General features: G+C 42.9%; 1 protein-coding gene across 2 annotated transcripts in view; it reads left to right on the top strand.

The window, feature by feature from the left end:
* Nucleotides 1–11,888: 11,888 nt before the first annotated feature.
* LOC120518776 (C-C motif chemokine 20-like) overlaps nucleotides 11,889–26,726 on the top strand; it is a 29,423-nt gene continuing 14,585 nt past the window's right edge. The window contains exon 1 of one of the 2 annotated variants that reach the window (XM_039741736.1): nucleotides 11,889–11,952. The gene's annotated coding sequence lies outside the window, so the exon portion shown is untranslated. The remainder of the gene's footprint in view (nucleotides 11,953–26,726) is intronic. The other variant, XM_039741744.1, reaches the window with a different exon arrangement.

The raw sequence follows: 26,726 nt of genomic DNA on the forward strand, positions 1-26,726 counted from the left end.
ATAGTACTTCCGGGGCACCTGAAGAAGGTGTTTGACCCGGAGACAGAATACTTCCGGGTCATAGACTTTAAAGGGACTGTGGGAAACCCTAGCAAACGGAGCTGGAGTTGGGAGGGTGTGTAACGGAGCTGCTGGGAGTGAAGGAATGTATTGTGTTTATTATTGATTATTATATTGATTATGGGCGGCACGGTGGCACAGTGGTAGTGCTGCTGCCTCGCAGTTAGGAGATCCGGGTTCGCTTCCCGGGTCCTCCCTGCGTGGAGTTTGCATGTTCTCCCTGTGTCTGCGTGGGTTTCCTCCGGGCGCTCCGGTTTCCTCCCACAATCCAAAGACATGCAGGTTAGGTGGATTGGCGATTCTAAATTGGCCCTAGTGTGTGCATGGTGTGTGGGTGTGTTTGTGTGTGTCCTGCGGTGGGTTGGCACCCTGCCCAGGATTGGTTCCTGCCTTGTGCCCTGTGTTGGCTGGGATTGGCTCCGGCAGACCCCGTGACCCTGTATTCGGATTCAGCGGGTTAGAAAATGGATGGATGGATGGATATTGATTATTGGAAGAATTGTGGAGAGTGCGGTGCTTTGGGCACTGTTATTGAAGAATTATAATAAAAGATTCTACGTGTGCTTTTACGATTTTGTTTGGGACATCTGTCTGGTAGGTTCAATGGGGCAACAGTGCCTCCAGCGTCCACAAATGTGAGGACTATGTAAGAAGCTGGAAAGACAATATAAGTGGTGGCAGGAATAAAGACATATAAACTTGCCATATTAGGAATCAGTGAGTCAAGATTGATTGGATCTGGCCAAAAGAGACTAGGCATATTGTTCATGGTAACCCAGAGAGTACTAATTGGATAGATAGCCCATGGCCTTAGGGTTATTACAGCTTCTTTCAAAATAAAAAAAGAAGATTGAATTAAATAGCATCCAGTGCTCTGTTCCAACAAATGACAGTGATGACCTGAGCAAGGAAGAGTTTTATAGCAGAATGCTTATCATCATACAAAGTTGTCAAGATGAGATGTCACCATCATCTTGGGAGACTTTAAAGCCAATATCAGCGAGGACAACAGGGGAAATGAGGATGTTATGGGATAACAGGAGGTGGGCAAGATGGACAATGACTTGACCCATTTGCCACAAACAGCCTCATTGTTGGCGGAATAATTTTCCAGCACAGACAGATACACAAGTGTACCTGGGTATTACCAGAATAATCTACTGTGTACCACAGTGAACATGTGTGCATCACCAAGAAGCTCAGATTATCCCTTCAAGACATATTGGTTAAAGCTAAAGCTGAAGAAAACCACGGCTGGGGAGGCAAGCCATTGTCAGAATTACATTACACTTCAAGAAGAAAATCAAACTGGGGGAATACGAACAACTTCAAAGCTATGCAAAAGCAGCTGGAAGAAGGTATTATAAATAAGAGGTAGATGGTGGTCAAAGATGCAGTGACGACAGAAGTACTGTGCCCCAGGGAGCTTAGCTTTAACGAATGAATCTCAGATGCAAATCTGAAGAAGATACTGTACAAAAGAGGAAAGAGAAGAGAGGAACAGTCAACAGCAGCTGTACACAATATGTGAAAGCCAAAACCCTGGAGGAGTATATAGAAAACAAACAACTGCAATAAAAGAGCATCAAGGCAGACAAGAAGAATTATTATACATAGAGACCCTAGCAGCTGACACAGATGAACCAGCTTGAAAGGGAAATAGGAAAGATCTTTACTGGAATATTCCGCATGTGATCTCTCATGTTATCACTGCCTTTGCACTACCCTCTGGGATAGACCAGGGCAAGGGAGTAAACAAGTCTTACTAGTCAAAAGAAAAAAATTATTCCAAACATGCAAAATATCAAGTGTATTTAAAAAGTGCAAACAGTGCAATAAATAAATAGTTAAAGTCAATAAATAATCCATAAAATTGTGCCTTAAAACCAATAAAGTGTCTCCAGGGTGTTTAACAAATATTCTCCAAACAACGTTAAAATCCACATTCCTTCTCTTTTGCCACTCTCGCCAGCAACCATGGGCATCCCTGCAAACTCAGCTAGTACCCATAAACATGGAACTGCCACCTTAATCAGTCACCCTAACTACAAGAGCATGTGGTATAGTGGGTCCATGGCTCAGAAAAAGGCAGCTGATTTTTAAATAAATACATATTTAATTGGCCAGCTCAGTGTCTGTGGATGACTGTGCTTGCGCAGCTGCAGGAGGTTGGTGAGGTACATTTTCATGTGAGGGTATGATCTGTATCAGTTGTTTCATTGGCTTCCTGCAGTGCACAATTGGGATGCTGCTCCCATGCAGGCATATAAGAATGAGCTGGCACAAGAAAAGGGAAGATCAAGAGAAACAAAAGATGGAAGAAAAGATGTTAAAGGAAGAGGGAGAAGCAGGCAGGATGATGGGTGAGAGAATGAATGAACAAACGAGCAAGAGAGAGGAGGCAGGCAGCCATGAGGAGAGCCAACAGGTGGCCAACAGTCAGGGGCTGTAGTAGAGGATCTCTCCAGCTGAGCAATTCATGGAGGTGCAGTGATCAGGTAGTGTAGGCGACTCTCTGTGGAAGACTGGGAAGGCAGTAGGATTCAGAGAGGTTTGGATGGTGAGCCTGGCTGGTGGTCTATGGACAGTAAGCAACCAAGCATGGGTCCAGATGGAGAACCGTGCTGTTGAGCCATAGAGCAGCAGGGACCTGGACCCACGGTTTAAGTAGGATGGCATCCTTTCCTCCTGCAAGGTCCAGTCAGGGTAATGGGAGGAAACGAGAAGATAAAGGGATGCACCTGGATTTTTAGAAGAACAGTTTCGTTGCCTGTGAGATTTTAGCCTATTTTTAAATGGATTATTTATTTATGGAAGAAAGCACTACACTTTGGGATGTTGTTTGATTTTGAATTGTTTTTAATAAAAGCACTTCTGTACTTTATTGCACCTACTATATGTTTGTTGCATCCTCATACACTGGCTAATCCCTAAGGTACATCATTTTTGGTAGCAGATTCAAGTGGCTCCCCGAAAGGACCCAGTAGCGTGAGGCCAACTAGCACCACATCACAGGATGCCACATGCCACCACATAGGGGTCTGCTTCTGTGGCCTCTCTCACCCTCTTGCAGGTTCAGCCTTTTCGCTTTTCAGCTGCCGAGAGTGTGTCCACCTCTCAGTTCCCCTCCAGCACAAAGAAATCCATACATTCATCAAAACCTGTCTGCGACAGATCCTCAAAATCCATTGGCCTGACACTATTAGTAACCTAGACAACAGCTAGCAGAAAGGGAGATACTCAAATGACATTGGAGATGAATAGGCAACACCCTGTGCAAACTAGACTCAAGTACTACCAGACAAGCCCTTACATGTAATCCCCAGGGGAAGATGAACAAGAACAGGCCAAGAAACACCTGACACCATGTCCAGGAGGCTGACATCAACAGGATGGGCTTTACCTGGGGACAGCTTGAGCAACTAGCCCGAAATCATAAAGCTTGGAAAACCCTTGTCAGCGGCCTATGTCACAAATGGAGTAGTAGGTTTTATGTACTTAAGTAAGAAGCTCATAGAAATAAAACATCAATACATACATACAGGTAAGGACAACAGTAATCAAAATTTTCCCAAACAGCTTCCAAACAACCAGTTTAATACAAAAACACACAAATTCATGAAATGAAAGTAGTAATACTGGTGGTTGTAGTTGATGTAGTAGTGTCATTTCTAGAGAGAACAGTGAAATTTAAAATTGCATGTGTGTCTAGCATACAATGTGTTGCCACTCTCTGATGTTATAATTAAATAAAAGACAAAGTCAAGATATTGAAAAGGTTGCCCAAGTAGATTGATAACCTGTTTTTGTGTCCTCTTTAACCATCCATCAATCAACTTTTTTAACCCAGCTTTACCTTTTCAGTATACATAGTGTCACGCACGTGCGAGTGGGAGACCACGGAAGGATCTTAACACACCTGGGAAGACATTCGCTGGGAGGGAATGGCGGGGTACTAACTTTCTCCCTCTGCTTTCTCATGAAAAAAAGACGCTCCGCCACCATAAGCCGGGTTTGCCCGCACTGCGTTACTTCCGCCCTTCCTCCACCATCTTTTCCTGACATCATCGATCCCATCCTTCCTCACAGTTCCTTCCCAGCATTCCTCCACTTCCGGCTCCTCCTCCATAAAATGGCCGCCGATGCCATGATTCGGCGTCGTGCTTATGAACTGTTTGTTTATAATTTTGACCAGTTTCTTTCATCTATTATTGTGGATCGTCTACAATATACGAGGCCGGAAAACCTCAAACCTTTTTGCTGTCTCCTCCTCAGTCTTTTACAGTGGCGTAGTCAGCAGGATAGAAGATCCTTAGAGATGACCGAGGGACAGGACCTGAATACCGTGCTGCAGGGGATGTATGCCCAACTCCAAGCCCTGCAGCAAGCGCAAGCCGCTACCACCCGGGAGTTGGAGGCTATGAAGGTCCAAAGAGCAAGACCAGACCTGCCCAGACCGACGCCTCCGCCTCAGTTTCCAAGCCAGACGGCTCCTGGAGATTTTGTAAAGACTTTAGACGTCTGAATCAGGTCTCCAAATTCGATGCTTATCCGATGCCCTGCATTGACGACCTGCTTGAGCAGCTGGGTACGGCTTGATACTTGACTACTCTTGACATGACGAAAGGGTATTGGCAAATTCCCTTAACAGCATCCGCAAAAGAAAAAACAGCCTTTAAAACCCCTAGCGGGCACTGGCAATACAAGGTCCTCCCATTTGGGCTGCACGGGCCCCCAGCGACCTTTCAACGTCTGGTGGATAGAGTGTTGAAGCCCCACCAGTCCTATAGTGCCGCCTACCTGGATGACGTCGTCATCTATTCCGGCACCTGGGAGGAGCATCTATTGCAGGTCTCTGCTGTCCTCACAACACTAGCTAAAGCCGGCCTCCGCATAAACCCTCGAAAGTGTTTTTTTGGCTTAAAGGAGGCCAAGTATTTAGGTTACCTTGTGGGATGGGGACAGGTGAGACCACAGTGTTCAAAAATCAAAGACATCTTGGAATGGCCCTGTCCGAATACCAAGAGGCAGGTGCAGGCTTTCTTGGGGTTAGCGGGGTACTACCACCGGTTCGTGCCCCGTTTCTCCGAAAGAGCAGCATCCTTGACCAATTTGACAAAGAAGGGCACTCCCTTATACATGGTGTGGAACGACAAGGCGGAACACGCATTCAGTGACCTAAAGAAGGCCCTAACATCGGCACCTGTATTGAGGACGCCCGATTTTGGGCTCCCTTTTATTCTCCAGACCGACGCTTCGGACACAGGCCTGGGCGCCGTGTTGAGCCAAAGCGTCGACGATGTCAAACACCCCGTAATGTACTTAAGCCGGAAACTGATGGATTTGGAGACCCAGTATGCGGCGGTGGAGAGGGAGGCCTTGGCCATTAAGTGGGTGGTGACCCATCTCCGTTATTACCTGCTGGGTCGCGAATTCACTCTGGTGACTGATCACGCTGCACTTCAGTGGATGTCCCTACATAAGAAGTCGAATCCGCGGGTCACCAGGTGGTTTCTGGATTTACAACCATATAAATTCACCGTCACTTATCGTCGGGGCACCCTTCAGGCCAACGCCGATGCCCTCTCTCGTATCCACGACCTCTCGGTTAGGTCCGCCCGACCTGACAGTCTTGAGCTAAGGGGGGGATCATGTCACGCACGCACGAGTGGGAGACCGCGGAAGGATCTTAACACACCTGGGAAGACATTCGCCGACTGGGAATGGCGGGGTACTAACTTTCTCCCTCTGCTTTCTCATAGGAAAAAAGACACTCCGCCACCATAAGCCGGGTTTGCCCGCACTGCGTTACTTCCGCCCTTCCTCCACCATCTTTTCCTGACGTCATCGATCCCATCATCCCTCATGGTTCCTTCCCAGCATTCCTCCACTTCAATGTCCTCCTCCATAAAATTGCCGCCGACGCCATGATTCGGCTTCACACTTATGAACTGTTTGTTTATAATTTTGACCAGTTTCTTTCATTTATTATTGTGGATCGTCTACAATATACGGGGCCGGAAAACCCCAAACCTTTTTGCTGTCTCCTCCTCAGTCTTTTACAATAGCAAGAACCAAACCTGGATGAAACACTCCTGTTTTAAGCTCTTTTTGTTAATATTATTGTTAGTATTATAATTATTTAACATTCTCCATGACTCTGACTGTGCTGGCTTGTATGTCTTTTTTTCTACAGTTTGGCTGAGGTTCTAAAATTAGTTGATGAACAGATATTTATGTTTATTAGTTTTGTTAGTTAGTTTCTACTTTGTTTTAATTGATTTGAACAAATCTGTATTCATATGTGATATGTGATAGTTCTGTTTTTCGTGAATAGTGTAATCTATTCTTGCATTTTGCCTTGAAAGTTGTCATGTCACTCTGTGTCTGCTTCTGGTGAAGAGAGCTCTGCAAGAACAAAGTAGTTTGCATTACTGTATTGTATTTCAAAGGTGGTCCTTCCTTACTCAGGGCGTCCCAGCTGGGTAAGGGTTCCTGCCGTCTGTCACACTGCTCCTCCCCCAGCTGAGCCTTGACGGGTAAAGCGTCCTGTCATGTGAGGGATGTTGTTCAGTTAGATGGGGAACTGCTTGCATTCAGGCCACAGTTTTGTCCTGCAAAATATGAAGCAAAGGGGGATGGCGAGGCGCTGCACCAACGCCCTCCCTAGACGTCTGTTGAAATCTCATTGGTACAGTACCTCCACCCATGGCTGACTCTGTGGCACTTATAACAGCGCCACTCCCTACCTCGTGTCTGTGCCATCTGGATATGGAAACAATGTGGGAACCGCCGGTCTGCTTTACGCTCAGCTGGGGGTGTACGCATGATACTGGCCAACCCTTCAGAACCACGCGCTGATCTTCAGTCAGAAATAGACCAAAAATATGGACAGCAATTCAGCTTGATGGAGTACTTTAAGGAAAAATGAATCTAACTGTGAAAAAACAAGCACAATTATTGAGACAGATTTATCTGCCTTGAGAACAGAATATAAAAGGTGAAATGATGAATTATTGTCCATGCAAAGCATCAAAGATGAATGACAAAGGCTACGTAAAGGTTTTGATGCTAAACTGAAGACTTTACGTGTGTTTCTTGGAAAGACAGTGGAAAGGGTTATGGAAACGCATCAAAATAAACACCTACAACTACAAAAGCTAAAAGTCATGGAGGCTCAACAGCTACCTCAGTTAGTGTCCTCAGGACTCAAGAGGCAGCCCACGCAGTGCTGTTGGCTAAAGCAGAGAACCAAAAAAGGCACTAGATATAGAAGAGGCACAGTTGAGACCCAAAAGAGAATTTGAAGAAGCACAGCTAAAGGCTAAAAGAGATCAACTTGCATTAGATGCAGCAATTGCAGAATCCAATGCAAGACTGACAGCTCTTAAAGAATGCAGTCAAATTCGGAGTTAACCAAATCCCTGCAATGTTCTTGAGAAACCAGATGAAAGGAAGAAGGAGCTATACAGTGCAAGTGTTTTTAGTTTTTTGTATACTAAAGAAAATAAACATGAACCTCACCAGGAACAGCAAAATGAACAGCAAAAAAAGGCACAAGTACCTTATGTATCTTATAGAAAGGTCCCAGTATTTGATGGTGACCCATTGGCCTATGTGGACTTTAGTATAGCATTTGATCGTGCTATTTATGAGGTAAAGGAGAACCCCGAGATAAATTAGACCTCTTAGCGCAATTTACCAAAGGCTCACCCCATGAAATTGTTAAAGTCCGTAGATACCTGCCATGAGCACAAGGTTACAAAAGGGTCAGGAAGAAGCTTGAAGGCTTCTATGGATATCAACTACAGATAGCAGATGCATACATGAAGAAAGCTAAAAGGTAGCCACAAATAAAGTACAGATGACGGAGCAGGGATTATGTGGTCTTACTTAGAAACTGTTTGAGTGTTATGTCCAGGGTGAGGAATGAGCATGAATTTAAAAACAGAGAAAACCTTCGTACTATGATCTTAAAGCTCCCACAAGAACTGCAAGGACAGTGGCAACCTGCAGCTTGGAATATTGAAAGTAAAGAAGACAGACATGCATGACTCATCAACCTAGTGGACTTTCTGGAAGAACAAGCTAAAATAGCCTTGAATCCAGTGTATGACTCAGCCCCTCTAAGCCATAGCCCCAATAAGGAAAAAGGTCAAGACTGATCAAGGGAAGTCTCCTCTGAAAGGCAGCTTGAGAAAAGGCAGATTTGCTACAAGCTTTGCTGTTGCTGCTGAAAAGAGGTACCCAGCCATCTCAGTCAAGAAGGCTGAGACGGCTGGTCATGCATGCAATAAGCCCTGTTTATTTTGCAATCAAAGTCACGCTTTAGTTGAATGCAGTGCAATCCAGAAACTAAAATATGAAAGTAGAATTGACTTTTTGAAATCTGAAGGCTTATGCTTTAAGTGCTTTAAGCAAGGAGATCTTAGTAAAGACTGTGTAGAAAAAATTAAATGCCAAATATGTTCTCATTTACATCTAGTCATTTTGCATATGAACATGGAAATGGGTACCAACGATAAAGCCACACCTTCTGAAAAAGAGCTCACCAAGTCGGAAAAGCAGAATATTTCTTCTTCGTATTTCTTCTTTTCTGTGGAACCATTAGAGATGTGCACTGCCACCAGGGCCAGTAAAGAGTGTGACTTAGCTGTGGTCCCAGTTAAAGTTAAGTCTAAAATGAGTTTGTGGGGTAGAAGAACACATATTTATCGTATTGCCAGAGGTTTACACAATGCACTTTATACCAGTGAAAAGAGAGAACATCCCAATGCAAGAGGATATCACAAGTTGGTCCTATCTTAAGGACGTGCATCTACCCCAGATAAAGGCAGAAATTGGCTTGTTAATGGATACAAATGTCCCTAAAGCCATTGAGCCATGGCAAAGTCTTACACAGCAGAGGTGAAGGTCCTTATACTGTGAGGACAGCTCTTGGATGGATTGTTAATGGCCTAATAAAAGGGACAGACATTGAAAGACAACAAAGTTACACAGTCAATTGTGTGTTAATAATAGAAATCGAACAAATGTTACTTCAGTAATACAATGCAGACTTTGCAGAGTGCAGCTGTGAAGAGAAAGAGGAAATGTCACAGGAGGACATTAATTTCATGTGCATAGCCTCAGAGTCTGCAAAGTTAGTGGATGGACACTATTGCATTAATCTGCCCTTTAAAGATGAGACACTTAAAATTCAAGAGAAAACTTAAAAGGAACCCAATGTTCCATTAGGATTACAAAATTTTTATGAAGGAAATTTTAGACAAAGGATATGCTATGAGGGTACCCACAGAACAGTTGTCACTCAATAGATAAGATGCTAAAACATGAACTTCAAATTCCCCTGCAAGAGTCAACCTTTTGGACTGACAGCACCACTGCATTAAGGTACATTTCTAATGAAAGAGTGCGCTACAAAACCTTTGTTGCCAATAGAGTTACAGTGATGTTGAGGAAGGGGACTTACTTATTAATGATGATCCAGAAATCAAAGGTTATGTAGTAAACACAACTAGTGCCGAAGAGAAAACTGAAACAGTAAAAGAACTTATAAACTACTACTCAGAATGGTTAAGCCTAAAGAAAGCAGTAGTGTGGCTCCTTAGATTTCAAAGAAGTGCTATTGCATCTGAAAGAAGAAAGAAAGGCATTCCAATATATGGCCAACCAATCTGGACACAGCCTAGAAAGACAAAAAAACTAATCACAGAACATATGAACGAATATAAATCAACAATGAAGTTAAAGCCACTTTCTCTGGAAGACTTTTCCAAAGCAGAAAAGGAACTTATTCACCTCTGTCAATTGCAAGCTTATCTGGAAGAGATTAAAGCCTTAAATAAAAATCATCATATAAAGAAAAGTAGCAAAATCTACAAACTTGTCCCAGTCATACAAGATGGAATACTGAGAGTTAGAGGAAGACTCAACAAAGCTGCTATGCCAGATGAAGCTAAATATCCTGCAATTCTTCACAAGCATTCACATATTGCCATCATTATTTTGCCATACATCCATAAAGAACATGGACATTGAGGACGTAACTACATGCTAGCACAGTTGTGCCAGAAATATTAGATCCATCAAGCCAATTTAACTATCAGAAAAATTATTTCAAAGTGTACAACATGCATAAGATACAATGACAAAACAGGTGAGCAAAAAATGGCAGATTTACCAGAACATTGTCTACTCCCTGACCAGCCACCCTTTACCAACTTTGGAGTAGAATATTTTGGCCCCTTTTAAGTAAAATGAGGGCGAAGTTTAGTTAATTAGTTGCGTAACAATAACAGCAGTACATATAGAAACTTCACAAAGCTTGGACACTGATTCTTGTATCAATGCCTTATGTCGATTTGTTTGCAGAAGAGGGAAAGTAAAAATCATGCACTCAGATAATAGAACAAACTTTATCGGAACAGAAAGAGAGCTATGAGAAGCAGTTAAAAATGCTGACCAAGAAAAAATTTTCAATGCCATAATGAAGAAAGAAATCGAATGGATTTTTAATCAACCAATGGCCTCCCACTGAGGTGGTGTGTGGGAAAGACAAATTAGAAGTATATGAAAGGTCCTAAACTCAGTATTTAACCAAAAGACTCTAGATGATGAAACTCTCCAAGCAATGACGTGTGAAGCTGAAACCATCATCAACAGCAGACCCTTTAGAAAGGTATCAGATGATCCGAATGACTTGGAAGCACTGATACCCAATCACATGCTATTACTCAAGACACAACCCAACAAACCCCCAGGACTTTCTTCTAAAAATTACCAGTATACCCTAAGATGCTGGAAAAAAGTGCAGTACCTTGCTGATTTGTTTTGGAAAAGAAGGACTGAAGAGTTTTTACCAGTACTTCAAGAACTACAAAAATAGATTTCACTAAGAAGAAACTTCGAACCAGGTGACATTGTTCTCATTGTAGATGAAACACCACCTCGTAATTCTTGGGCCATGTGTCGAGTCATCAAGACAATGCCAGATGCTAAAAGGGCAGTCAGAAGAGTCTGTGTGCAGACAAAAACCAGCACGCTGGACAGACCTGTAAACAAACTGTGCCTGTTCCAAGAAAAAATTGAATTTGAATTGAAATGATTAATTTTTAAATCTTCATGCTTAAATTGTGTTTGTGCTTTTACAGTAAAGTTTAAATTTACATTTAAGCCCAGTTTTAAGTTTCCTAAGTTTGGTTTAAGTTCATTAAATATTTAAGGCTCTTACTAAGTAATGTTAAAGTAATTGATATTTGCCCATAGCATAAACAATTAGATGCTGGATGTGTAAGAGCCATTTGCTAGTTATTTAAGTTATATTATATGTTTGCCTATATATTAGTGTATATTCTATGGGAGGTTCTTATAAATTGAACTGAACTGGTAAATTCTAATTATTTCTTGTCCCTCTGACTACAGATTAGTCTCAGTTAGTGACCTGCCTTGCAATATGTAAGGCATGGAGGGCACATGGTTACAAACTTCTCCTTAATGTGCCCAATAGTATATAATGCAACATGCTCAATTGTATGTGCAGCGCCGTATGTATAGAACGTACAGAAGGTGAAGTAAAGCATCTTTTAGTTTAGAAAATAACTGAAGTTTAACACGAAAATGATAAATTTAGAAAAGAGACATTTTTCTAATTTGTTTTGCTTTTTATTCTGTGTGTAACAATCTTTTTTCTTTGTTCTTCTGTGAACTGTTTGCTTTGGATTTTCACTAAACCTTTTAAAACAAACCTTTGGACTGAGAGATTTCTTTCAGCACATGTTTGACTCCTGCTTGATTGTGCCTTACATACCAGCAGCTACATCCATTATTGACAAAACTGGAGCTGTAATTGAAAAAATACACATTGGAACAATCAACACTCTCCATTTTACAGTAAGAATATGACTCAACTTTACACTAATCAGGCTAGAAATTCAATGCGATTGCACTTTGCTTATCTTTTACTAACAAATTAATGTTTTTGTATTGAAGAAATGTAAGAAAATGTGTTTTGTTCACTTGTCAGCTAATATTTTTCATCAGGTTGTCACTGAATCCATTCTTTCTATGAAGCATGACAGATATGTTGATCAGCTTGTTCTTAGTTCTCTGCTAGTGATTTAATCTAACTTTGGTTAGTAGTAGTTTTAAACCAAGATCTGGCCTATTTTGCTCCATACAGTTAATAAAGTGGATGAATATTCACTCATTTATGAATTGCCAGTTTTGTGGACACTGCATTTTCACATTTGTACCACAGAATTCTAATAAAAACTTGTTATTTGTAAGTAATGTGCTGTATTCAATCTTCCTTGTGCATTCCTTTTTGCACTGTTTACAGGAAATGCTGAATAATGTGAAATATGTTATTTATTAAGGATATTAAGCCTGTCAAAAATCACTTGCTTTCCCTTCTGATTTGACTTGGCTAATATTTCTCATCAGAGATTACCTGACAATATCTGACACCACCAGTCTGTATGGATTCTTATCTGTCAGGCCCTGATAACTACATTCATTCCAGGCATTTGAATGGCCTACATGCTGGGTGCACCTGCAGTGCACATTTTTTCACAGAGATCCTCATAAATCTCACCTTCATTTATATGCATTAGAAGCCAAGAATGGGTGGGAAAAAATAAAATGGGTCACTTTTTGTGTAGGCAGTGCTGCCGGCTATAAACTGTGAGATCAATCAAGTGTGTGAGAAAGAGAGAAAACGGTGAGTGGTCCACACTATATACTCAATGTACCTCTCCAATCATACGATCCTACTATCCCCTGGGCCTTCCCCCACTGCCTAAACCACAGCAATGAAGAGGAAAGCACAAGACATAGGTGAGAGAAGAGACTGAGAACTTTTCTTCAGAAAATGAAAAGGGGACAGGGATGTACAAAGTAATTTAAGTTACTCTCATAAGGGGCAGCAATGTGTAAAAACTTAGACATTTATCAACAAGAGTGGACAGTAGGGTCAGAGTATACAAGCAGTAAGCTCAGCATTCTGTATAGCATAATTACTTAAGATGACTGACAAGCCAGTACCACTCATAAAAAAAGTAAAAAAAAATATTTATTAACCAGTGACTGCAGAAGTAAAGGATGGGTTTAAAAACATGCTGTTAATGCCTCAGAAGACATCTCTTTGATTTTATTTCTTCTAGTTTAATCTGGCCAATGATTTAGACTGTTTTGTATTGTGTATTACAAGAACTTTCCAACTTTCAAACACATGCAGAGTGAAGCTAATATTACTTACCAACCTATGAAAATGAGTTTAGTTATGTTTAAGACCTAAATGCAGACATGTGTTAAGCCATCACAAAATTAAAGCTTTTCTCACGGTTCATCAGAATGTAGAGGGAATAACATAGCATATGCCCAGCAACTGCGTTTATGGCAGTCAATATATTTATGATACATTACTTACCTGATGGTGCAGGGGTCTTTTTTCATCCAAGTCCATCTCTGAACACTGCCTGTAGCTGATCACTTTAGCCACACAGTCTAACTAACCCTTGGGATGCCATCACTCTCCACTCACCTCACTCCACATCATGTCAAAGAAAGTATTCATAATGTGCACTCCCTAACTCCTCAAAGACTAGCACAACAATCAACAAAATATACTTCTCCATTTTACAAAAGTTCAAGTGTTACACACAGATGGATTAGTGCATTGGGTAAACAAAATTTATAGCTGATAACTGTATTTCTGGAATCAGCATTAATGTCTGTGACTGTCATGAATATACCCAAAGCATTAGGAGTAGAAGTGCTCTAAATCTGATTGACATCAGTGGGATATTCCTGTGACTGCACGTGAACAATTAGGCAGTGTACAATTTTCCAGTGTGTTATTTCCCTTTTCACATACAGTATGCTTGAAAGCTTCAGGGGAATATATTAGGTCAATTGTTATGTAATAAAGTAACGTGATGGGTCTGTCTGATATCTTACCATATCAGATTTTATATATATATATATATATATATATATATATATATATATATATATATATATGGTTGAATAGTTTATTGTCAAATAATGCAAAGAATATGCGACACGTTTCACCCTAATTCTGGGCTCATCAGGTGTACACACTCACTGTACCCCCTCTTGGAGAATCGAACCTCAGCGTCAGAGGCGAAGCCTCTTTACATTGCGCCATGGCGTGTGGTTCGTTTATTTGACAGCATGTAGATCGGGGTAATTACATTCATGGCATTCGTAATCTGAATTACAATCTGATTGTATGGGTGGTTACCTGCCAGGTAACGCTTGTGGTTGGTCTGCAAGTTGGCAAACATCCACCATGGTGCCCTCTTTCAGTTGCAAGAAGCAGATCATAGAATGGTTGAATAGTTTACTGTCAAATAATGCAAAGAGTACACAACACGTGTTTCACCCTAATTCTGGGCTCATCAGGGCACCGTGGCGGATATATATATCTTAACTGGTAAAGACGTGAATACTAAATGATGGAAGTTTTAAATTTAATGTACTGTTTTACCAGACTTTTTGGGGCCACCCAGTAACCTCCACATCCCTGAGGATCATGAAACATGGACTTCATTTGCATACAAGAAGAAGAAAAAACTTATGACATTTAGGTCATAAATAAATTGTGAGGAGTTCTGCTGAGATTACTCTTTTAAAGTAGTCAGTTAGGACTCACAGCTAGGGCAGGGGTATGCAAACTTGTATGTGTGACAGAACCACATAAAACTCTGGCTATTAAAATTGACAAACACTAGCACACAGTGGGACAATATACACTTCTGATACTACTGGGAAAAATAATTACAAACAGATTTGAAGAACGGACTTGGATACCAAACTAGACTCATGTAAATAAAAAAGTATACTCTGATTCCGAACCAGGGGTGGGTAATCTCGATCCTGGAGGGCTGCAGTGGCTGCAGCTTTTTGTTCCAACCATATTTCTTACTGAAAAGTCAATTATTCCTATTGAAGCACTTACTGCTCAAGTGACATTTTGATGCTTCATTTTAGTGGTCTCACTTGTTAAGGTTCCCCACCCTTAATTGCTTATTACAGTCTTAAACAGTTGCATTCACTGCTTTTAATGGCTACTTAGTAACAATAAGAGGTAAATGACAAAGGAGCCAGCAGTTCTTTATCTAGCTTCTTTCCATTTAAATCTGTGTTGATTCATCATAGGTTTTATAAAACACTTAAGAAATAAATTTTACAGACCGAAAAATATCCATTTTAGGCTTCGAATCATTTGAATGATATCCTTAGTAAGGAAAAAATCTACGCTACAACAACCTAACATTGCAGACTAACAAGCCATAAAATTAAATAAGGTCTAAAACTGGCAAGGATTGGTTTCTAATTAAGCAATTGGGTTGGAATGAAAACTGGTAGCCACTGTGGCCCTCCAGGACTGATATTGCCCACCCCTGGTCGAAACGATTATTGTAGTATCTGAAAAATATGATCATTTTAAGTATATTAATGAAGAATTAGGAATAATAATGTAACATAAGGAACACCATTTGTTTCACAGAAAATACAAAGCAAACCTTTATGAAACCTATATGAATACAGGTTTTCTATATTTTCTATATACTTAGAAAAACAGTCTGAATGTGAAATGAAAAGCACAGCTAAATGTAATAATCAACAGCATGAACCACTCACAATGTCTATTAGATGAGATTAGATTAGATCTTTGGTGAGCAGTGTCAGTGCTAAAGGGCCACAGTGGCTACAGGTTTACCAAATTACTTAATGAGAAGACAATTATTACTGATGAAAAACTTATTGCTCAAGCAACATTTTTCAGTTTCATTTTGTCTCACTTATTAAGATTTCCCATCCTAAATTGCTTATTTTAGTCTTAAATCTTCAATTTCTCCTTATCAGCAATAAGATTGAAATAGCAAGGCAACAGGCAATTCTCCACTTAACTTGTTTCCATTTTTATGCTTTTTACATATTCATCTTGAACTGTCTGGTTTAATAAAATATACAGAAGGAGGCTGAAGAGAAAAAGTGAAGGACTGAGAATTACTCATTCATTTTAGCCTTCGAATCATTTAGATAATGTCTTTGGAAAGGGATAAAAATGACCTGACATTATAGAGCTAAAACACTAATGAGCTATGAAATTAAATCATATCAGTTACTGGTAAAGACTGGTTACTAATTAAGCATCTGGTTTGGAACATAACCCTGTAGCCACTGCAACCCTTCAGGACTGATATTACTCACCCCTGGATTAGACAGATAGATATTCTCACAGGAATATGAACATCAAAATTCTGAGGAAAAACACAAATGCATCCCAAAAATGTTGTGGACAGTGAAGCTTATCACATCTCCCTGCTCTGGTGTCAATTCTGAGGTATAAATTCTCAGGAAAGATTAAAAAATGGGTTATTGATTCTGTATATTTGACCTGTGGTGGAATTTGTTTTAGATTATGATTGAGAATATTCTTTCACAATCATATGCAAGGCCAATGTAATCAGAATCCTCTAGATGTATTTTCTCAAGTGAGGAAACATGTTACTGGTCGAAAGTGGATATTTGATAAGTCTCCTTCAAAGTTTGATCACAGTGTCTGTTCCTTAGCTCAAGAACAGTGTCTGATGGTACTTTCTCAAAGCAGTAAAAGAATGTGAATGCAATAGACTGCATATTACCATTTTAGTAAAGTCACAAAAATAATAAGTGGACTGAGCATATAAGTCACAGAGCAAGTACAGTATGTCTGTTACCACAGCGCTGCATTTGAGCTCATTTAGAACTGTCAAGAGTGTTGAAATATGCAAATAACACATCAGCTATTTCTCTATAGAACAATTGTTCTGGACTTTGAATGCTTTCATACTGGTATATAATTTATGAACATAAATATATTCTTCTTGGAGCTTTAACTTAAGGCCATTCAGATGATCCAAAATGTCAGGCAGCCAGTCCAAACATATTTAGAAACAACACAATGTTGTTTCTTAGCTCCCACATATGGCAGAACACTTTACCCAGGTTTAGCCAAACAACATTTAAGTGGTATAGCATGTTTTCAGTGGTGCCATTCCGAAAATGCTTTAAGAAGCTGATTGACCTCCTGATGATTGAGCCCCCTCCATAATACAGCTCCTCATTATTAATACTGGGCTAGTCGGATATTGCATTATATAGTACACGGTGTAGAGTATAAGTGAAGGGAAATTACACACTAGTGAGGCCTCACCTGGAGTTTTAGTCTCCATATTGCGAGATGTAGCAGCACTAGAGGATGTCTATATAAGAGTGACTAGACTAATTCTGAGTCTGTGACACATGAGCTACAAGAAGAGCTGCAAGGAGTCTATCCTTTTTAAGTTTAAGCTCACTGAGATTAAGAGATGACATGACTGGAGTGTTTAAAATCATTAAAGGAAATAGTACAGTGGATCCCAGTTGATGATTTAAATTAAGTTCTTAAACAAGAACAAGGGGAGAAAGTTATATGCCTTTTAAGAATAAAATCTGCCCAAATTTTAGAAAGTATTTCTTCACACAGAAATCCATAAACACATGTAAATAAACAATAAAGTGTAAAAAACACTGTGACCTGGCTGATACACCTAACAACCAGCAACTTTACATAATCAAATAATTCTTATTATTTTCAAAATGTAAAATGCTGACACTAATATGTTTGGCAGGATACCCAGAAAGTCCAAATAAACAAATACTGTAGGAAGATAAATAGTTTTCTAAAGGATCAGCAGGACACCTGGCATTGTTGTTCAGCTCGGCTACCACACAGAGATCATGAAAAATCTTTAACCACGATTCTAGGACAAACCATATGCTAAACCACGAATGAAAATGAGTCACATCATGAGGTCTGACACTTTTATAACATAGCCATGCTGACGTTATCTACAACATGCTGCTGCTACCACAAAATGGCAATGCTCATGGTTTTAATCCACAGAAAATACTGCTTGTAATACATAAACACAAGCACAAAATGGCAAACCCAGAAGAAAAATGAAACAAAACAAGAACAAATAAAAAAAAAATAACAGAACAAGTGTAAAACATCAAAAAAGAAATACTTACACATTCATAACAAATGCAAGTCACAATTTAATGATTTGTTCCATACTATAGTATTAGAGATTTTTTGATTAGAATAGCTCAATAATATGTTACTCTTGATACAAAAGTTGTTCCTTCTATTTTTTTATTACAAATTATGGCCATTTTGATGCATCTGTTATGTAGAGGCACTGGGTGCACGGAAGGAAGCATTGGTGCATCACAGGGCCCACTCACCCACAAAACCTCACCTGCACATCTTAGGTAAAGTGGAAAGAAAACCCACACTGTCATGGGGTTAAGGTATAAACTCCCCACTGGAACAGTGACATTTCAGCATTAATCACCACTCTATATCTGTTATAAAAAAGGTAGTAACATTGAATTGAAATTCCTTTATCTAACCTGGCTGAGACATTTGGCAGTACAATGCCATGAGTGCAGTAAATGTATGAATAAACTCCTACATTTTCTCCCAAAGTAATGAAAAAAAAAATATCTCCTCAATTTCTCCTAGACAACAATGACATCAGAAAAATATAAAGTAGAATCATTTTCTTTTGCCTCCTGCTTCTCCGATTTTCCTCCTGTGAAGAAATACCCCAATATTTATACAAGTGTCTCCTCTTGATTTTAAGCTGAGATCAAGTTACACAATGAACTCCAAGAAGTGGTTTAACGTTTTTTGTTTTTTTTTTGTAATTTGTAAGTATTTCCATTGAGTGCTCAGTAATATATGGTGAAATGTATGGGCAGATGTTTGAGGAAATAAATCACTTTGCTATGATTATAAAACTGCAGGTCTTGCTTCTTAATAATACTATTAGTTGCTTTAATTCATGTTGCTGTTAGATAATACTCATTCTGTAAGAGCAGATAGGCTGTGTGACATAGTGGTTAAGACAACTGACCTCAAGCCCTGTGGCTGTGGGCTCAAATCCTGCTACTGACACTAACGCAAGTCACTTCACCTGTGTGTGTTCCCATTGAAATGTAACCTGATCATATCTCAAGTGTCAGTCACCTTGGAACAAGGCATCAGTCCAATAATAAGTAAATATATTAAAGAGATTAAGATAAGACTAGAAAGCGATCTTACAAAATATAACATGCATTTCACACTAAACTCTCAATTTCGGCTCACCTCAGTTGTATCTCATGTCTCCTTTTTATTTAAAGCTACTCAGGAATTTTAGGAGAAAAATGGGTGACAATGTTGATTCTAAAATTAAATATAATTGAGAATTTCTTTAAAGACTCTTGTGGCATCAGAGATCAACCTTTTCCTATGGGCCGTCAGAAGCATGATCTTCCCGCACAAGGACGTTACTGGAACATCCATCCATCCATTTTTCAACCCGCTGAATCCAAACACGGTCACGGGGGTCTACTGGAGCAAATCCCAGCCAACACAGGGTGCAAGGCAGGAATCAATCCCGGGCAGGGCGCCAACCCACCGCAGGACATACACACATACACCCACAAACCAAGTACACACTAGGGACAATTATGAATCTCCAATGCACCTAACTTGCGTGTCTTTGGACTGTGGGAGGAAACCGGAGCACCAGGAGGAAACGCACGCAGACATGAAGAGAACATGCAAACTCCACGCAGGGAGGACCCAGGACATGAACCTGGGTCTCCTAACTGCGAGGCAGCAGCGCTACCACTGCGCCACCGTGGTGCCCCGTTACTGGAACATGCATCATTAAACATCCATTTGTCAGATACATTATTAGCCAAGAATATACTGTATGGTTTGTCAATGGCTTTATTCTGTGGAAAATTGTACAGTGTATTGGTTTTTATGATAGTTTGAGTATTCCCTGCAATCACTTTTATTTTGTACTTGTAGATATGTACTGTACATATCTTTAAATAGGATCATTATTTTAGTATCATCCACATCTTTTAGCACAGTCTTACGCCATAGATAAATTATTCTGTGCCACCTTGATAACTCTAATGATATTCAGTTTACTGTACACTTTCTTTCTTTGTTTTTCACAAGTGAGTTCCTGACCCATAGTTCTTTTTTTGTTCTTATTGGTGTCTTTTTAACAAAGCTGCATATGTTCTCTTTCCACAATTTTTAAAACCTCATTATATTTGAAAGTCACCATCCTTGTAGTCAGTTTGCCTTCAGTATTAATGATTAACTTGATTTGTACTTTGTTTTCTTTTTTAAAAATTTCTTGGCTCTTTTTACACATTGTTGGTTCACATTACTTTATCTTTGCTTCATCTTGCTTTCCAAGACGTACTGTATTTTTACTCACCACACTTTCCTTTTCTCCTGCCTAGGGTTATTTTCACTTTTGATTTTGTGCCATGCGCTGTACATAATCAGAAGGAAAAAGACTAAAAGCTGAAATCAACATCCATCCCACTATATCCTAACTACAGGGGTCTGCTGGAGCCAATCCCAGCCACCACAGGGCGGGAAGCAAAGCCCAGGCAGGGTGCCAGCCCACCGCAGGGCACACATACCCACACACCAAGCACACACTAGGGACAATTTAGAATCGCCAATGTACCTAACTTGCATGTCTTTGGACTGTGGGAGGAAACCAGAGTAAACCCAGCAGACTCGGGGAGAACATGCAAACTCCACGCGGGGAGGACCCAGGAAGCGAACCCAGGTCTCCTAAGTGCGAGGCAGCAGTGTTACCCATCTTGCTCTGTTACACCCATTTCTCACCACATCTATAAACCTTCTCTTAGGCCTTCCTCTAATAATAATTAATAATTCTTTATATTCATAAAACATGTTTTTCACTACTCAAAATAAGTGGGGAGCTACTTCAACCGCCACTAATGTGTAGCATCCACCTGGATGATGCAATGGCAGCTATTTTGCACCACTACACTCACCACACATTAGCTATTAAGTGGTGAAAGGGTGAGAGAGATGGCCAATTAGAGATAGGAGATGATTGGGGGGCCAGGATGGATGAGGCTATGGGGAGCAATTTAGTTTGGACATCGGGATACACCCTGCTTTTTATGACCACAGATAGTCAGGACATTGGTTTTACACCTCACCAAAGCATGGTACCATTTTTACAGCACAGTGTCCCTGTTACTGCACTGGGGTATTGGGATCCACATTCAGACCACACAGTAAGTGCCCCCTGCTGGCCTCACCAACACCTGTTCCAGCAGCTACCCAAGCTTTTCTTAGATGGTCTCCCATCCAAGTACAGGCTGGGCCCAAACATGTTTAGCTTCAGGTGGATGACCTCTTCTGAAATGTATGTTGTTTGGTATTTAAAAAAAAAGATTACATGATAAAGAAGAAAAAAGACAAAGCAATTGGTGGTATGCCCATGGGAATAAAATATGGTTTCACAAAGTACTGCATGTGCCATCATTTGGATTTTCCAAATCTTGAAATATTTTTGACGTTAAAAGGTACATCCTATTTTTTCTTTTGTGCTATTTATACAACTGGGGGTCTCTGTCCCCAGCTCGCTTCATTCGTTTTTTTTCATGGGTATTGTTACATATGCATTATGTTCACTTTTCATAATGCAACGTATAACTGGCCGTGAGTGGATAGTGTTTCAATAAAAATAAGACTTTCTGATAAAACACTTTACTTAGGAAAGTGGGAATATCCAGAACCGATGTAGCAGGTGACATTGTTCTCAAGAAGCTGCAGAGTTCTGGCCATTGTGGATTGCACATCATTCTAAGAAATAAATCTGGCTGGCCGATAGTTCTGGATTTTGCCATTGCATCATGATATAGCTTTTGATATTTGATTTTTTAATGTGATCAATGAGACCTTGCATATGTTCCATTCTAAGTTTAGCTTGATTCGATTTAATAAAGAAAAGACGATTAGCTGCGACTTTTACACATGCATTAATAATGTAATGTTGCGATAGACAAGATGATAGATGTGGGTTAAATAGTGTGTAAAAGATGCAACAACAAACAGCATAAAAGTTTGGGGTTTTCCGGCCCCGTATATTGCAGACAATCCATAATTCAATAACTCAAAACTCGGGTCAAATATAAACAAAACAGTTCATATGCGCGACGCCGTTCTGAGGCGTCGGCGGCCATTTTATACGGGAGGAGCCGGAAGTGGAGGAATGCTGGGAAGGAACCGTGAGGGAGGATGGATGGCGGAGGAATGGCGGAAGTAGACGTACTGCGGGAAGGCTTATGATGGCGGAGCGTCTCTTTTCCTGAAAGACATTAAAGGAGAAAGGTTAGTACCCCGCCACTCCCTGCCGGCGAAGGTCTTTCGAAGCGGTTTAAGGTCAGTCCGCGGTCTCCTACTCGCGCGTGCATGACACGACCCCACCCTTAGCCCAAGACTGTCAGGTCGGGCGGACCTAACCGAGAGGTCGTGGATGCGAGAGAGGGCATCGGCATTGGCCTGAAGGCCGCCGCGACGATAAGTGACCGTGAACTTATAGGGCTGCAAGTCCAGAAACTACTTGGTGACCCGCGGATTCGACTCTTTGTGTAGGGACATCCACTGAAGCGCAGCGTGATCAGTCACTAGAGTGAACTCGCGACCCAACAGGTAGTACCGGAGATAAGTTACCGCCCACTAAATGGCCAGGGCTTCCCTCTCGACTGCCGCATACCTGGTCTCTCGGTCCAGCAGTTTCCGGCTTAGGTACATCACAGGGTGTTCGACACCATCGACGCTTTGGCTCAACACGGCACCCAGGCCTGTGTCCGAAGCGTCGGTCTGGAGGATAAAAGGCAGCCCAAAATCAGGGGTCCTTAGTACAGGTGCCAATGTTAGGGCCTTTTTAAGGTCACTGAATGCGTGTTCCGCCTTGTCGTTCCATACCACATGTAGGGGAGTGCCCTTCTTTGTTAAATTAGTCAAGGGTGCTGCCCTCTCGGAGAAACGGGGTACGAACTGGCGGTAATACCCCGCTAGCCCCAAGAAAGCCTGCACCTGTCCCTTGGTATTAGGATGGGGCCATTCCAGGATGTCTTTGATTTTGGAACATTGGGGTCTCACCTGTCCTCGTCCCACAAGGTAGCCTAAATACTTGGCCTCCTTTAAGCCAAAGAAACACTTACGGGGGTTGATGCGGAGGCCGGCCTTAGCCACTGTCGCGAGGACAACAGAGACCTGCAATAGATGCTCTTCCCAGGTGCCGGAATAGATGACGACATCATCCAGGTAGGCGGCACTATAGGACTGGTGGGGCTTCAGCACTCTATCCACCAGACGTTGAAAGGTCGCTGGGGCCCCGTGCAGCCCAAATGGGAGGACCTTGTATTGCCAGTGTCCACTAGGGGTGCTAAAGGCCGTTTTTTCTTTTGCAGATGCGGTTAAGGGAATTTGCCAATACTCTTTTGTCATGTCAAGGGTAGTCAAGTATCGAGCCGCACCCAGCCGCTCAAGTAGGTCGTCGATGCAGGGGATCGGGTAGGCGTCGAACTTGGAGACCTTGTTCAGACGTCTAAAGTCATTGCAGAACCTCCAGGAGTCTTCCGGCTTGGAAACGAGGACGATTGGACTGGACCAAGGGCTATGGCTTTCCTCGATAATGTCCATATCCAACATTCGTTGCACCTCCAGTTCCACTTCGGCGCGTTTTGCCTCTGGGAGTCTATAGGGCCTCTCCCGGACGATTACTCCGGGGTCTGTGACTATATCGTGCGCAATCAGCGAGGTCCGGCCCGGTGACTCGCTCACTACTTCGGGGAGGGCGTGGATAGCCTGGGTTATCTCTCGCCGCTGTAAGTGTGTCAGCTCGTCACCAAGGTTAAGGGCAGACGTGCTAGCGAATAGGGAGAGGGATCTACGAGTGTCGGGAGACTCCTCCCTGTCCTTCCAACGTTTCAACAAATTGACATGGTAGATCCTCTTGCTCGGTCGACGATTAGGTTGCTTAACTAAATAGTCGACAAGCCCCTTTCTTTCCTTAACCTCGTATGGCCCCTGCCAGTGAGCTAGCAACTTGGAGTGGGAGGTAGGAACGAGCACCGTCACTCAATCCCCCGGGCGGAACTCCCGGAGGACGGAGTTGCGGTTGTAACACCGGGCCTGCGCTGCCTGCGCACGAGTCACATGGTCCTTTAGGAGTGGCCTGATTTTAGCGAGCCTGTCGCACAGTTGCGCCACATACTCCAATATATTGGAGGAGGGAAGGGCCTCAGCCTCCCAGCCCTCTTTTAGTATGTCTAAAAGTCCCCGGGGTTGTCGCCCGTACAATAATTCAAAAGGGGAGAAGCCCGTAGAGGCCTGGGGCACCTCCCGGTAAGCAAAAAGCACGAGCGGTAGGAGCTGGTCCCAATTCCTGCCATCGGCGCTGACTACCTTGCGGAGCATCTGTTTAAGCGTCTGGTTAAAGCGCTCCACCAATCCGTCTGTTTGGGGGTGGTAGATAGACGTCTTCAGGTGCTTTATTCGCAGTAATCTGGCACCCTGGTCTGTGAGGACTTCTTTGGGGATGCCCACTCTGGAAAATAAGTTGACTAATTCCCGTGCGATATTCTTGGTATTAGCGGAGTGCAGGGGAACCGCCTCTGGGTATCGGGTCTCGTAATCCACCATGACCAATATGTATTTATGGCCACGGTTAAAGGGTTCCAGGGGTCCTACTAAATCCACCCCTATTCTGTCAAACAGGATTTCTATCAAGGTATTGGGACGAGAGGAGCGCGGCCCCTCCTAGGAATCTGGCGAATCTGACATTCCAGACAGGATTGACAGAAGCGCCGGACCTCCTCGTTGATCCCGAACCAGTAAAAGCGGAGCTTGATTCTCTCCAATGTTTTTTCGGCCCCGTTGTGGGCGCCTAGGAGGTGAGCGTGAGCTAGTTTACATACCTCCCGCCGGAAGGTACACAGCACTAGCAGCAATTTCCGCACCTCACCTTCGTGGGTTGCCAACCGATACAACAAATCATTCTCCAGCACAAAGAAGGGCTCGCGTGGCATGGAACCATCAGCTTGTGAGCTGCCTGGAAGAACAATCGCATTCCGGGCAAACCGCAGGGAATCGTCATTCCACTGCTCCCTTTTAAATGAGGCAGGCGTGGACCGAAATTGATGGTCCAAATTGCTCACGGGGTCTTGTGAGCGGGTTGGCGTAAGTGTTCCCTGGCTTGTCCCTTCCACGGCAGATACTTCCAGGTCAGGGTCCGTCGCCTGAGAAACGTCCCCCGATGGGCCTGCGTCACTAGGGCCTGCCCCAGAGCACGGCGTGGAGACCGTAGGAGGGGTGCCTCGCCCCCTCATCACTAGACCTAGTGAGGCCCCGGGAGCGGTGTTCGTCTTACCGCGTTTTCTGTGCGACCACTCTTGTCCCAAAATTACCGGATAGGGGGATTCGGGCAACACCGCGACCGTCAAGTTGGATACCTGCCCCTTCCACGTGATGTAACAGCGGGCGGAACGGTAAGACTTGGTCTCCCCATGCACACACGTGACTTGCAAATGCTGCGTAAGCCACTGTTGCAGTAATACATAACGGCGAGCAACAATGGTAATGTTGCTGCTGGAGTCAAAAAAGCCACCACAGAGTGCCCATTCAGTAACACCACTCCCATGTTTGGACTTGCCAGCGGGTGCGACGGAGTACAGTACCTTTCCGCGGTGGCCCAGGTGCAGTCCATCCGCTCCGAGGGGGTATTGAGGGGACAGGTCGGCAGTAGATGGCCAGTCTCACCGCACTTGAAACGGCTTTTCTTTGGGCCTTTGGGTCGAGAGGGCTCGGGGGTGGCCACCCGTCCCTGTCGGTTCCCACAAGCGTACCTTTCCGACCCCCCAGCTTGGTAGACCGCAAGGTGACGCTCCAGGACTTCCAGGAGGCCTGGCATATCCTTATAGGGGTGGCGCCGGACCTGCTGAGCGAGGGAGCTTGGCAAGGCGTTCACCAGGCCCTCACAGGCCACCTGCTCCACGACCTTCCGGGCTTGGGGACTTTCAGGCCGTAACCAGCATCCCATCTTCCCCCAGAAGTCGAAGGCCTGTGAACGGGCTAGTTTCTCCGGGTCAAACTGCCTCCGGGTCAAACTGCCAGCTCCGCCATTCAGTCGCCTGCTGGCCCGGCGTGATGCCGTAGCGTGCCAGGATCTCCTGCTTTAGGAGGTCGTAACTTGCGGCCTCCTCCTTGGGGAGGTCGTAATAAGCCCGCTGCGCGGGTACCTTCAGGTAGGGCGCCAGAATGGACGCCCACTCGGACCGCTGCCACTCGTTCCGGGTGGCCGTCTGTTCGAATATGCCCAGGTAAGACTCAATGTCATCCGCCTCTGTCATGGGTACCAGAGGCGGGGGCGTTGGACAAGGCGGATTGGGTCTTACCCTTCGGGCTTCTGCCAACCTGGCCTTCGTTTCCTCCAACTCGCGGGTGGTAGCGGCTTGCGCTTGCTGCAGGGCCAGGATCTGGGCGTTCATTCCCTGCAGCACTGTGTTGAGGTCTTGTCCTTCAGTCATCTCTCTTGGACTGGTATCCTGCCGACTACACCACTGTAAAAGATGCAACAACAAACAGCATAAAAGTTTGGGGTTTTCCGGCCCCGTATATTGCAGACAATCCACAATTCAATAACTGAAAACTCGGGTCAAATATAAACAAAACAGTTCAAATGCACGACGCCGTTCTGAGG

The sequence above is a fragment of the Polypterus senegalus genome, chromosome 1 (genome assembly GCF_016835505.1).
Source record: "Polypterus senegalus isolate Bchr_013 chromosome 1, ASM1683550v1, whole genome shotgun sequence".
Taxonomy (NCBI): domain Eukaryota; kingdom Metazoa; phylum Chordata; class Cladistia; order Polypteriformes; family Polypteridae; genus Polypterus; species Polypterus senegalus.